General features: G+C 48.9%; 1 protein-coding gene across 1 annotated transcript in view; it reads right to left on the bottom strand.

The window, feature by feature from the left end:
• The window catches only part of SEC24A (SEC24 homolog A, COPII coat complex component), a 321040-nt gene that overhangs the window by 182313 nt on the left and 124894 nt on the right, over positions 1 to 13833 (bottom strand).

Genomic DNA, 13833 nt, shown 5'->3' on the forward strand with positions numbered 1-13833 from the left:
AGAATAAAAAATATATATAATGTTTGGGGGTTCTAATTAGAGGGAAGGAGATGGCAGTGAAAATAGTGAAAAATTACACTTTTAGAATTGCTGTTTAATTTGTAATGCCAATGGCCACCACCAGATGGCGCCAGCTCACAGAAGGACACAGAGGAACTTCACAATGCCGCGGCCTCAATTCCGGCCGTGGCTGGGGCGCACGGAGACACAGCATCCTGTGCCTCCGTGCGCCCCCGCAGCGCAATCGATAATTGAGGCCGCGGCCTCAATTATCGGCCGCCGCGGGCGCCAGGTCACAATTTCTTGTCGCAATTGCGACCTGACGCCTGGGAATTGTCAACCCCTGGGATAATAGCCTTATTTTTTGGGCCAATTTGTTGTTGTGCAGATTACAAAACACAAATTGCCGCAAAAACACATTATATGCTCTTCTGCAGCCTCTCCATTGAAGTATATTGAACCGAAAAAAAACAAAATGGCACAGTTTGGCGTTAAAAAGTCCTTGCCCTTTCCAAATACGCAGCAGCTGAAAAAAATCATGGATGTGAATGTGTCCCAAAGGAAAACATGTAAATGAACTGTAGTGTTTTCCTGCAAAAAGCACCAAAAAACAGAGGTGTGAACCCAGGCCTGAGATGTTTAGTAACTTAAGGTTAAAAAAAATAAAAAATAAAGTACAAAAAGAGCAAATAATCGCTACTGTAAGGGGTTAATTTTTTTTACTGTGGGACAGTGAAAGTAATGTTTAAAGTAGCGATTTGCTTTTTTGTACTATAAAGGGCTAATTTTAGTTTTTTTTAGCCCCATTATGTTACTGGCCGATTAATCGATTATGAAAATTGTAATCGATTAATTTCATAATCGATTAGTTGTTTCGGCCCTAGATTGAAACAGAGGTTTTAAACTACTCTACTCTAAAAAGGCAAAAAAAAAAATTCCCCCCCATTTCCTATTTTGATAGATGAAAGGAGGGTTATGTCCGGTATAAACCATATATACCATAAACTGGTATAAATTTATACAAACTGTTCACAATTCTCCAGCAGCTACCAAAAGCAAATAGAAGTAGACTTAAGTGCCTGATCTGAAGTCCCTCTTCAAGGAGGATTAAATTGTAGTTTCTAAAGCAATACTGATGCATCACATACTGGAGGTCTTCTGTGCAATGCCTTAATTCAAATAAATGCACGGACCTAAAATGTATTATATAACACTGGCAATAACCATGAAATGGGAACTTCAAATACCGAGACCTCATAACACTAATTTTGAAAACATAATAAAATACTTCTGATGAAACATGAGTTGAGGTATCTTAATATAGCGCGGTCTTACCCCGAAGGATCCCGACACACATAATACAATATTATATTAGACCATGATCATGTGTATACATTGAATTGTAGCCACACCACATTTGCACCAAAACAGGACCGTGAATCAGTACATTTAAATTTACATGTCGTAATTTGTTTGTACATTCACATGCAAGCTAAGCTGCCCAGAAATGCGACAGTGACAAGTGTTGGAACAGAGCAAAAACAGCAGTAATATTTTTTTTTAACCTACTACAAAATGTTTAAGCACCCTGGCAGTGTAAAGTTTGCCCTGCATTTATCACTGTCACATTTGCGGATATGCATGCAAGTGAAAACCAAACAAAAAAAAAAGACGAGCAGATTTTAAATCATCATTTAATACACTGAATACTATCAATACAGGTATTGACCACACAGTGTCGCCAGAATGCAACTTTCCTTTTAGAATAGTGGTAATTTAATTAAAAGCCCTCAAAAAGTAAGCTGATGAAAGATGCACCACTCTAGCTTCAGGTGGACAGATAAAATATGCACAATTAAAAACACCCAAGTTTGCACAAGTCTAATTATAGGTCTGCATTGGGTTACTGCAATATAGTTCACTTCTCCAGAGAGGATTCTTTCCCAGCGGAGAGCAGTGGAGTAAATATCAGCACAGCAAAGAACAGCTTAACCCAACCTATTAATATAACAGGCTGGTAAAGAAAATACTCTTTTCACAATCGTGCCTCTGCTGCAACAACATGAAAGATTACCTGAATTTCAAACAGAAAAAAAACAAATAAAAAAAAAAAAGTTTTACTTAAGGCTGTGTTCTTACTAGTGCGAACACATACATCACATGCGATTCACACTGCATTGCTGTGCAGATCACATGCGATGTCTGTGCAGGGCAAATTTAGCCATACAAACTGTATGGCTGAAATTGCATCGCACCGAAATGGTGCGAGACTTCTTTTTGGTCCGCACTGGAATCAGATTGCATGGGTATTCACACCCATGCAACCAGATTCCTGTACCATTTGACAGCTCGCACTGCGATCCGATCTGGGGGTGTCATTAAATTTCTATAGACACCCGCAGTTGTTCGCAGAGGACAGTGTGAACTGCCTGCGAGTTAGACGTGATGCGGAAACCCGCACAGGAATTGCACTGGTTCCCGCATTGCATTTGTGTGAACCCAGCTTAACCACTTAAGGACCGCCTCCTGCACATATACGTCGGCAGAATGGCACGGCTGGGCACAAGCACCTACTTGTACGTCCTCTTTAAGTGCTCAGCCGTGGGTCGCAGGCGCGCGCCCCGGTCCGAAGCTCTGTGACTGCGGGACCCGATCGCCGCCGGTGTTCCGCGATCGGTCACAGGAGCTGAAGAACGGGGAGAGGTCTTCACAGTGGCAATGTCACCGATCGTCTGTTCCCTGATAAAGGGAAAGGCGATCAGTGACGTCACACGTCCAGCCCCACCCCCCTACAGTTAGAAACACATATGAGGTCACACAACCCCTACAGCGCACCCTAGTGGTTAACTCCTAAACTGCAATTGTCATTTTCACAGTAAACAATGCATTTTCATAGCATTTTTTTCTGTGAAAATGACAATGGTCCCAAAAATGTGTCAAAATTGTCCGATGTGTCCGCCATAATGTCGCAGTCACGAAAAAAAAATCATCACTGATCGCCGCCATTAGTAGTAGTAAAAAAAAAAAAAAAAAAAAAAAAAAAGCCATAAAACTATCCCCTATTTTGTAAACGCTATAAATTTTGCGCAAACCAATTAAATGCTTATTGCGATTTTTTTTTACCAAAAATATGTAGAAGAATATACATTTTTGAGGGTATTTATTATAGCAAAAAATTAGTTATTTTTTTCAAAATTGACGCTCTATTTTTGTTTATAGTGCAAAGGTGATCAAAATACCACCAAAAGAAAGCTCCATTTGTGGGGAAAAAAAGGACGCCAATTTTTTTAGGAGCCACATCGCACGACCATGCAATTGTCAGTTAAAGCGACAGTGCTGAATCACAAAAACTGGCCAGGTCCTTTACCTGCATAAAGGTCTGGGTCTTAAGTGGTTAAGCAGACCATAAACTGGTATAAATTTATACAAACTGTTCACATGTAAATTCTCATCAATACATTTTTTAAATCACTGGTTCAACTCATTTCATTTAACAGTCTATAAAATTTGAATCGGTTTGTGGTCCCAAAGAAGGACGGGGTCCGTCCAATCTTGGACCTCAAAACCCTAAATGCCTTTGTAAGCGTACGGAAGTTCCACATGGAATCCATTCGCTCGGTGGTGGCTGCGCTCCATCCGAGGGACTTTCTGGCATCCTTGGGCATCAAGGACGCATGATTGCATGTCCCAATTTGCGCAGGACACCAGAGGTTTCTTCGCTTTGCAATAGGAGAAGACCACTATCAGTTTGTGGCTCTTCCTTTTGGCCTAGCGTCGGCACCAAGGGTTTTTACCAAGGGGCTCGCTCCGATTTCTAGCTTTGCTGAGACAGCGAAGCATTGCCTTTGTGGGCTACTTAGACGATCTTCTGAGAGCAGCTTCTGGCTCAGAATTGGGAGGTGGATGTGACCATTGCCAGCCAGCCCCCCCTGAGAATTCGGGTGGCTGTTAAACATCCAGAAGTCGTACCTGGTACCGATTCAGCGTTTGGAATACCTGGGGTTGATTCTGGACTCCGCCGAGGCGAGAGTCTTTCTTCCCCTAGAAAAATTGCAGACTCTTCAGTATGCGGTGAAACTGTTGGCATCCCGCAAATGGTCGTCTCTCCGTTTTTTGCATGCGAGTCTTGGGTCTGATGGTAGCCTCCTTCGTGGCAGTACCGTATGCCCAGTTCCACACTCGAGTACTGCAGAAGGAGATCCTGTCCAAATGGAACAAATCTCCATCGTCTCTGGATCACCAGATTCAGGTAAGCCACCTAGTCAGAGTCTCTCTGAATTGGTGGCTGAGATCCCTGGTTCTTCGGTCCGGGAAGTCGTTCCTTCCCTTCTAGTGGACGGTGATTACGATGGACGCTAGCCTCTAAGGTTGGGGGGGCGTCTGGGGGGTCCAGTTGGCCCAGGGTCGCTGTACCTTACAGGAATCCCGTCTGATCAATGTCCTGGAACTTCGGGCGATCAGGCTATGCCTCTCCTCGTGGTCGAGGAGGTTGCAAGGTCGCCCAATCAGGATTCAGACAATGCCACGGTGGTGGCTTATGTCAACCATCAGGGGGGGAACACGGAGCTTGGCTGCAGCGTCCGAGGTCGCTTGTATCCTGCGTTGGGCGGAAAGAAGCGTGCCGGCTTGATCAGCCATCCACATTCCGGGCGTAGAAAACTGGCATGCGGACTACCTGAGTCGCCAAATGCTGGACCGGGGCAATGGTCATTGCATCCGGAGGTGTTTCAATTCCTTTGCAGGAGGTGGGGCACTCCGGACATGGATCTCCTGGCCTCCCCCCCCTTAACTGCAAAGTGTTGAGGTTCATGGCCAGGTCCAGAGATTCCTGGGCAGACGCATCAGACACGTTGGTGGCCCTGCGGGTTCAGTATCGGCTAATTTATGCCTTTCCCCCATTGAAGTCGCTTCCTCGGCTGCTCCGCAGAGTGGAGGACGCCAATCTCGTGCGCCTGGTGGCGGATGCACCCTGGCAGCTGCCAATGCGGGAGGACCTTCTGTCTCAGGGTCCCATACTTCATCCTGCTTTACAGTCGTTGGCTTTAACGACATGGCTATTGAAAGCCAGGTACTAAGGGACCAAGGTCTTTCCGACTCTGTCATCTCAACCATGCTGAGGGCATGGAAGTCTTCTTCCAGTAAGATCTACCATGGCACCTGGAAGGCCTACATCTCTTTGTGCGAGGAGATGGGGTGGTGTCCATGGACGTATTCGGTTTCCAGGTTCCTGCCGTTTTTACAGTGTGGAGTAGATCAGAAACTTGCCTTAAGCACCATTAATGGACAGATTTCAGCTTTGGCTGTGTTCTTTTGGAGGCCCATTCTCTGGTGGGTACCTTTGTGCAGGGGGGTGCGTCATATACGTCCCACTCTTAAACCACCTCTTCCTTCATGGGATCTAAATATGGTGCTCTCGGTTCTTCAGGAACCTCCCTTTGAAAACAGAGAGATTCCTCTCGACACCATCTCAGAAGGTGGCTTTTTTAGTGACCATTACGTCTGTCAGACGTGTTTCTGAATTGGCGGCCTTGTCTTGCAAGTCGCCATACTTGGTTCTCCATAAGGATAAGGCGGTGTTGCGCCCGCAACCTTACTTTTTCTGAAGATGGTTTCGGCCTATCACCTTAACAAGGACATTGTACTTCTATCCTTGTGTCCTCGACCGGCGCATCCTAAGGAGGTTGTGCTGCATACTTTAGATGTGGCATGTGCTTTGCGGGTGTACCTGTCTGCTACGGCTCCATTTCGGAGGTCTGACTCACTTTGTGTGTCAGTTTCTGGTCCACAAAAGGGCCTGGCGGTCTTGTCAGCCACCATTTCTCAGTGGATCAAGCAGACCGTCATACAGGCCTATGCTTTTAAGGTGCGGGCGCCCCCCCTTTCCTTTCACGGCACATACAACCAGGGCAATTGGTGCTTCTTGGGCTTTCCGACATCAATCGTCTGTCTCGCAGGTGTGTAATGCGGTGGCTTGGTCGTCCGTTCACACCTTTTTCAAATTTTACAAGGTTGATGTGAGTGCATCTTCAGATGCTTTCTTCAGCCACAAGGTTTTGCAGGCAGCGGTTTAAAGTTTGGGAGGTTGACACCCTGACGTCTTCGCCCATAGGACGGGTGTCCGCTTGCCGGCCGGCTCTTTGTTTTTTTGTTTTAACAGAAATGTTTTTATTAATGTAAAAAGGAGAAAAATAAATAAAACAATACAGAAAACAAATCAACAAAACTGTGGTACAGCAAGGTTCATCACATCAGAAAGTACAGCACAGAATGATTACTGATATAAGTACAGAGTAACACACTGGAATTAGACCCTGTCGGGTCTAGGTCGGGTAGCCGGATAAGGTGAAGGTTATTTATTTATACATCAGGGCAGTAAGTATTTTCTCCAATGTGGGGGGGGGGGGGGGGGGGGGAAACATAGGTCTCCGCAGAGGCATAAAAGGAACAGCATGTACCTGTAGGTCATTGACCGATGGCACCTAGCATCTCAGGGCCCGAGAATCGCGGCCTAAGAGCAGAGCATTTCAAGCATGTGGGAGATGGTGTGCAGGTCTAGTCATGTCAACAAGGCGTCAGAGACCACCCAGCCTGTCATGCAGGGTGTCCCAGTGTCCAAAAGTGTTGTCAGCTATGTCACTGTACAGAGGTCACCCCAGCCGCCACCCACGACCCCCAGACTCTGTCAAATTTCTGAGGGCACTTCCGGCCCATATATGTCAGCTTGTAAAGAGGCAGTACCGAGTCAACCAATGCAAGCCACCGAGCCACCGTAGGGGGGTCGTCAACTTCCACTGGCGTAACAGTGCCTTCCTGGCGTAGAAACAGAGATAAAACAGTTGCAGACCAGCATGCGTAGATTGTGTCACACCCTCCGTAATACCCAGAAGGAGAACCTTAGGGTCCAGAGGCACCCGGAGTCCAGTAGCGGCAGTGATTTTCGCCACCACCTCTTCCCAGTAGCCCCGGATGACCGGGCAGTCCCAGACGACATGATAGAACATTCCCGTCTCCCCCTGGCATTTCGGGCACTGGTCCGACTGAGTACGGAATATCCGGGCAAGCCGTTGGGGGGTGTAGTAGGCCCTATGCAAGAACTTTAGTTGGATGAATCTGTCTAGCAGATATTACTGTCGGTATGTAGTGGGCCAGTGCAGACTCCCAGTCGTCCTCCGAGAGGTCCGGGATGTCTACCTTCCAAACTCTGTGAAGGGGGGACTCCCCTCCCGAGTCCTCACATGAGCCGAAGGTAAGTGGACAGACTATTCTATCAATCCCACGGGAGATAAGGAACCTCTCTATCCTATGCGGTTCAACCGAAGTTGCCCTGGGAAATTGTGCCTGAGCTGCATGTTTCAGCTGCAGGTATCTGAACAGCATCCGCGATGGAAGCCTAAATGTTGCACGTAGCTCTGGAAAAGAGAGCAGCGTTCCAGCAGGCATAATATGTTGAATTTTCACTATTCCATACCTGGCCCAGACACTGGGGTCTGGAATAGATCTGAAATGCGAAAGCCTTGGATTGCCCCATAGCGGGGCATGAGGCGAGATGGAGTCAGGGACCGCAACAGCCGCAGTGACTCTTTCCCACACCTGAATTGTGGTACGCATTGGGAGGGTAACCTGTGGAGCGGCCCTGGGTCCCCTATAGACCAGGTTAGTAAGAGCGGCGTAAGAGCCCATAACAGCAGCTTCAAGGTTCACTGCAGGATTAGACCTAGTCTGCTGGAACCACCAGCGCACAGTGACCAAAACCGCCACCCAGTAATATTTCTTAAAGGAGGGCAAGGCCAGCCCTCCCAAGGACAGAGGAAGCTGGAGTTTGCGCTGTGCTATTCTGGGAGCTCCCCCACCCCAAATAAATGAGGAGACTACGCCATCCAGCTTATGGAAGAAGGAGGCAGGGATAGGGACCGGGGTATTTCGAAATATGTAAAGTAGCTTAGGGAGGAATACCATCTTCAGCAGATTTACCCGTCCCACTGGAGTTAGGGGGAGTGTCCTCCAGGCCTGGCACTTTACAATTAGGGCCTGTAAGACCAGATATAAGTTGTCAGTCAGGTAGTGATCTAGAGTATTGCTAATTTATATGCCGAGATATCGGAACTTAGAGATTCTACTCATTGGCGTCAAATCCGCTGCAGGGGGGGCAAGGGCAGATAGGCGGAATAAGCTAGATTTACCCCAGTTGACTCGAACCCTAGAGAACCCACCGAACCTGTCAATGATCTCAAGGGCCGCCACCAGGGACTGGGAGTCGTCACCAAGATATAAAAGGGTGTCATCAGCATATAGTGACACCCTTTCAGTCAACGGTCCCACCTCCAGGCCCCTCACCTCGTGCGTCGAGCGGAGCACGATAGCCATGGGCTCGATGGCCAGGGCGAAGAGCCCTGGAGACAGTGGGCAACCCTGCCGCGTCCCTCTGCATAAACGGAATGGGTGGGGAGACGGTACCACCAGGTGACCCATACAGCAGTCTGATCCAGTTAATAAACTTAGGGCCAAACCCAAATTTAGACACTCGCCACAGGAAGGCCCACTCTACTGAGTCAAAGGCCTTCTCTGCGTCGAGTGAGGCCACCGCCCCATCAGTGTTCTGTTCGCGGAAGAGTGCTATGTTGGTGTGGAGCCTGCGAATATTTATGTCTGTACCCTTCCCTGGCATAAATCCCGTCTGGTCACCATGTACCAGTGAGAGGATCACTGTGTTCAACCGATTGGCCAGGATCTTAGTCAGGATTTTGGCATCCACATTGAGTAATGATATAGGCCGATAGGACGAACACAGCTCCGGGGTCCTTCCCAGGTTTAGGCATCACTACGATCACCGCCTCCCATCATGGAAGATGGGAGGCTCTGCCGCTTCAACGAGTGTGGAGTAGAAATAGGGGCCTACCACCTCAAGGTTAGTTTTGTAGAACTCCGTGGGGAGTCCGTCGGGGCCAGGGGTCTTGCCTGCCTGCAGAGATTTAATAGCTCCCTGAACCTCCTTCAATGTGATGGGGGGCCTCAAGCGTTCGGCTAGCAGTGGAGGTCAGGGAAGTAAAGTCCAGGGAGTGTAAGAATGTGTCTAGTTCTTCCATGGTATATGAAGCTCTGGACGTGTATAGTTCTTGGTAATAGCGCTCAAACCTATCATTAATTAACACAGGGTCCGAAATTAAGATACCATCCTCATCTCTGATATTCGATATGCATGAGTTGCCCGACCGCTCAGTTGCCAACCAAGCCAGCATCCTACCCGCTCGTTCCCCCTGTTCAAATATTCGCTGGGTCTGAGCAAGAAGGAAACGACGGCAGGAGGCAGCACGGATGAGTGCCAACTCCCTGTAGGCAGTAAGCATGTCAGCGTACGAGCCCGGATCAGGCGAGTCTGCGTATCTATTCTCTAATCTCATAGCCCGCCTCTCTGCCTCAGATTTCTCCAGCCTGGACTCCTTCCTCACCTTGGAGATATTAAACTGATACCTGCCTCTGGTATAAGCTTTAAAAGCGTCCCAAACCACCTCAGGGGAAGCCGAATGATCGTTGTGGGTCCAGTAGTCCCCAAGCTCTGAGAGCATTAACGGCTCCAGCCTTTCGTCGGTGATCCAGTATCTGGAGAGTCTCCACAGTCCCTGCGCGGCGGCAGAGTCCGTGGAGAGATCCAACAGAACCGGAGCATGGTCCGAGATTCCCCGTGGCAGATGAGACACCGTCCGCACCCTGGACAGGAGAGGGTCAGTAGCATAGATCAAGTCTATCCGGGACAATGTCGTGTGGGTGGCAGAGTGACATGTAAATTGTTAGTAATACGGGTATTTCCATCTCCACACATCGGTCAGACCGTAGACCCCTGCCCATCGAGACAGTGCCGAGTCAGTCGTTTGGTCAGGGTTCAATCTGTCAATATTGGGTTTGGGGGCCATATTAAAGTCACCTGCCCAGATTACATTAGATAAGGGGTAATCAGCAACAGCCGCTTACACCTTACGCAGCACTGTCATACCTGTCGAGGGGGGTAGGTACAATCCAATGATCACCACCTCTAGTCTATCACAGAGAGCATGAATAATTACATATTGCCCATCGGGGTCCAGGCGGAGGTCCAAGAGGACGAATGGAAGCGCCTTATGAATTAAAATACTAACTCCATGGGAGTGAGAGGAATGGGTGGAGTGAAAATAAGATCCCACCCAGGGTTTTTTAAGTGAGAGGACCCTGGATCCAGTGAGGTGGGTCTCCTGGAGTATGCATATGTGCGGGTGGTGCTTCTTCAAGCAGGAGAATACCAGGGATCTTTTAAATTTAGCCCGCGCACATTCCAAGTTAATACTCTCAAGGAGGCCATAACGATAAGGGGAAATTATACAGCGCTCCACCGCCATCCGGACCCCCGCCCATCTCCCCAGGCAGACAGCATAGACACTCCCCATCCAGCAGCCACACCATACTCATCAGAATTAGTAGGAAAACAAAATAGAACATGTAATCACACTTAGCACCAGATATACCATTGCCTTACCAATAACCGAAAAAAAATTGAACCCCCCCCCCCCCCCCACCCCACGCAACGTCTAAAACTCGGGCGTGTTTGATGACCCAAACAGTCCATGACTAATAGTCTCTGGGAGGCAATGCACCAACAGGGCGCCTAGGAGGCCCAATAGAAGATGCTCACTAGACGAACCAGCATCCTTGCCACCCGCTCCGTTAAAGAAATAAGAAGAGAAAAATTCGGATAAACAGAGAAGATAAACGTTTTCCCTGCGAGGGAGGTCAATCACCCAGTCAGTGCTGGGGGCACATTCTTGTAGCAGCAAACCACTTGGTGGCACGCCAACTGTGTCGAATCAGGCAAAAAAAAAAAAAAAGGGGAAAAAAGGAACAAAAAAAAAAAATCAAAACTGCTTCCCCATGTGTATGAAATGAAATCCCCCCCCCCCCCCCCCCCGATCCAGGGGGTAACAATCGCCAGAGCAGCCACATCCCCAGGTATCCCTTATACTCACAGGAGAGTCCACAGTCAGCGTCTCAAGGGCGGGGGGGCCACTCCAAATAGAAGGGATCACCGAGGCCAAGGATTGTCAGGGAAAGGGTCACGGAAACACCTCACCTACCGTTAACAACAGGAACCAGAGTGGCATCGCTCAGCCGTTGAAGAAGGGGGGGGGGGGGCAACCCAAAACAGGGCACCAGGGAGGCAGGAGACACAGACCAGGATGGACAGGAGCGGGGTCTATCCATCGAACCAGCAAACATAAAGAAGAGGAGTTTTTCCATACGAGAGCGCAGTGTTCTCGTTTGCAGTAGCTCAATGGCGCGGGAGGGTCTCCAGCCAGGCAGCCGCCTCTTCAGGGACCGTGAAAAAGCGATGGGATTCGCCCATCCTGGACTCGCAGTCGGGCAGGGAACAGCATGCTGTACTTGAGACCTCTCTGGCGCAGGGCCTGCTTCACCTGATCGAATGACTTTCGTTGCTTCTGCGTCTCCACGGAGAAGTCAGGGAAGATCATCAGGCAAGCTCCCTCAAAGCGCAAGGCCTCAATCTTCCTGCTCTCTCGCAGCACCGCATCTCTGTCCCGAAAGTTCAGAAAGGCGAAGAATGAAAGTGCGTGGGGGGGGGCTCCCGAGCAGCCGGCATCCTGTGGGCCCCTTCCACAGTAAAGTAAGAGGAGAAGGGAGCCTGGGGGAGTAACTGACGGAGGAGGCGTTCAGTGAAGGCAGTGGGGTCAGGATCTTCTGCACGTTCAGGGAGGCAGATGATACGGAGATTGTTCCTCCTATTACGGTTCTCTGCGTATTCCGCCCGGTGTTCAAGGGTTCTGACCTTGGTAGTGAGGATGCGGATGGAGGAGGCATTGTCCCCTAGTACTTCCTCCGTGTCCCCTACCTGGCGCTCGGCCTCCGCCAGCCGGGTCCTGATTTTGTCCATATCCTTCCGGATAAAACCCATCTCCAGCTGCATGCCGTCGATTTTCTCGGTCAGCGTAGACTGGCAGGTCGAGATGGCTTGCATCAGGGCAGCAAAGTGATCCTGATCTTGCAGCGCCGGGTCCACTTCTTCAGTCTGGGATGCCATGTTGAACACCACGAGGGATCCGGCCTTCCCGCCACCAGAATGAGCACGGGCTGGAGAGGACTTCTGGTAAGTGATTTTCTTCCGCTTATAGGGCATTCCAGCCCAGGGGATAACCAGCTAGAATCCCAGATCGTCTGGAACAGGATAATCCGCAGGGAAACAGGATATTTAGCAGGTATGGCAACGGAACTCCTCTACTATGCGGCCAGCTCGGTCGCCATCTTGGACACGCCCCAGCTCTTTGTTTTTATTCGTGATTTTATTCAGATGCTTTTGTAAGTATATCTGACTATTTTTATATTAAACACTGTGCATACAATGTTATGCTATGCGCGTATTTCTTCCCTCGGTACTGTACGAGACATCTGCTGTGATTGAGGGGATCGTTTCCACTCGCTCGGATTATTTCCATTCACTCTCCAGCCACGAGGATTGAGTTGACCGGTCTGCATCCGTTCGGTCCATCGAGCTGTGAACCTGCAAAGCCGTCCCCCCACCCATGATCCGGCGGGGCAAAACTTCATGCAGTGGTGGGTTTGGATGCTGGTTTGTTCGGCTTACGCACCCAGGGACGTTTCTGTCCCCCAGCTGAGCCTTAATCAGCCTGGGAAAGTCTACCAATGGGCCCTGATGAAAATACCGCTTCTGCGTGGGAAAAGAAGGACCTGGCTTACGGCACAGCTCCTTCCCCATGGTGGACTGAGGGAGGAGAGTGCTTTTACCCCCAGTGACATCCTTAATAATGTCATCCAGCGAGGTACCAAAAAAGTCTCCCACCTTTGAAGGGTAAATCTGCCAGGGCTTTTTTAGATGCTTGGTCAGCAGACCAGCATTTCAGCCAAATCAGGCGGCGCAACACTACAGCAGAAACAGAGGCTCTGGCTATCAAGGGGGCTGCATCCAGGGTAGCATCACAGACATATACAAGGCCCTGGACCAACTGGCCGGCCAGTCCAACATATTCAGGAGGGAGCTGATTGCTCCTCCACAGTCTGGTGCAAAACCTTTGCCCATTCAGGCACCAGGGTTGCAGCCAAAATAGGCCACAGGGCAGACCCTAGCATGGTAAATATGGAGCGGGTCATCGCCTCGGACCTCCTATCAGTATGGTCCTTGAAAGCAGTGGTCCCTTTTATAGGGACCCGAGGGACAGACCGTTTTTGGGTGAGGACATCGCTGGATCCCTGGACAGGTAAGTGTCCTAATATTAAAAGTCAGCAGCTGCAGTATTTGTATTTTTTTTTTTTTTTTTTTTACAAATGGTATGCATATAGATGCTCAATATCAACATTTGGCCTGTACTTACAAAAAACACATAGGTGGGAAAGATGGTCGGCCGGGAACCTGATGGTTTATTGCCCGCAGACCGCACAGCCAGAGGTGCCCAGAGTGGAAAGAAGGGATGCAAACACAACAGAGGAAGGCAACGGATGTCTCACCTACAAAGACCACTAGGCATGGGAACCAAGGTCCCAGCCCATTATTGACCAGCAATCAAATAGATGGTGCAGGTAGGGGCACAATGTTGTGATATAGGCTGTGTATACAAGGATAATGGATACATTACTAATAGTATATCTATAGTAATCTTTCAATATGTATGTATGCATGTCTTTAAAGTATCAGCAAAAGCCATGTGTAGTCAATGCCACACAGACAGTACTAACAGTTAAAGTATCTAGCTGTACAAGCAAGGGCTACGGACATACCTTATCCTTAGTTGACAGATCGTATAGTATATATGTCCTTCTGGCAATCCCAAAGCCTCACAA

This window comes from Rana temporaria, chromosome 3, assembly GCF_905171775.1.
Source record: "Rana temporaria chromosome 3, aRanTem1.1, whole genome shotgun sequence".
Taxonomy (NCBI): Eukaryota; Metazoa; Chordata; class Amphibia; order Anura; family Ranidae; genus Rana; species Rana temporaria.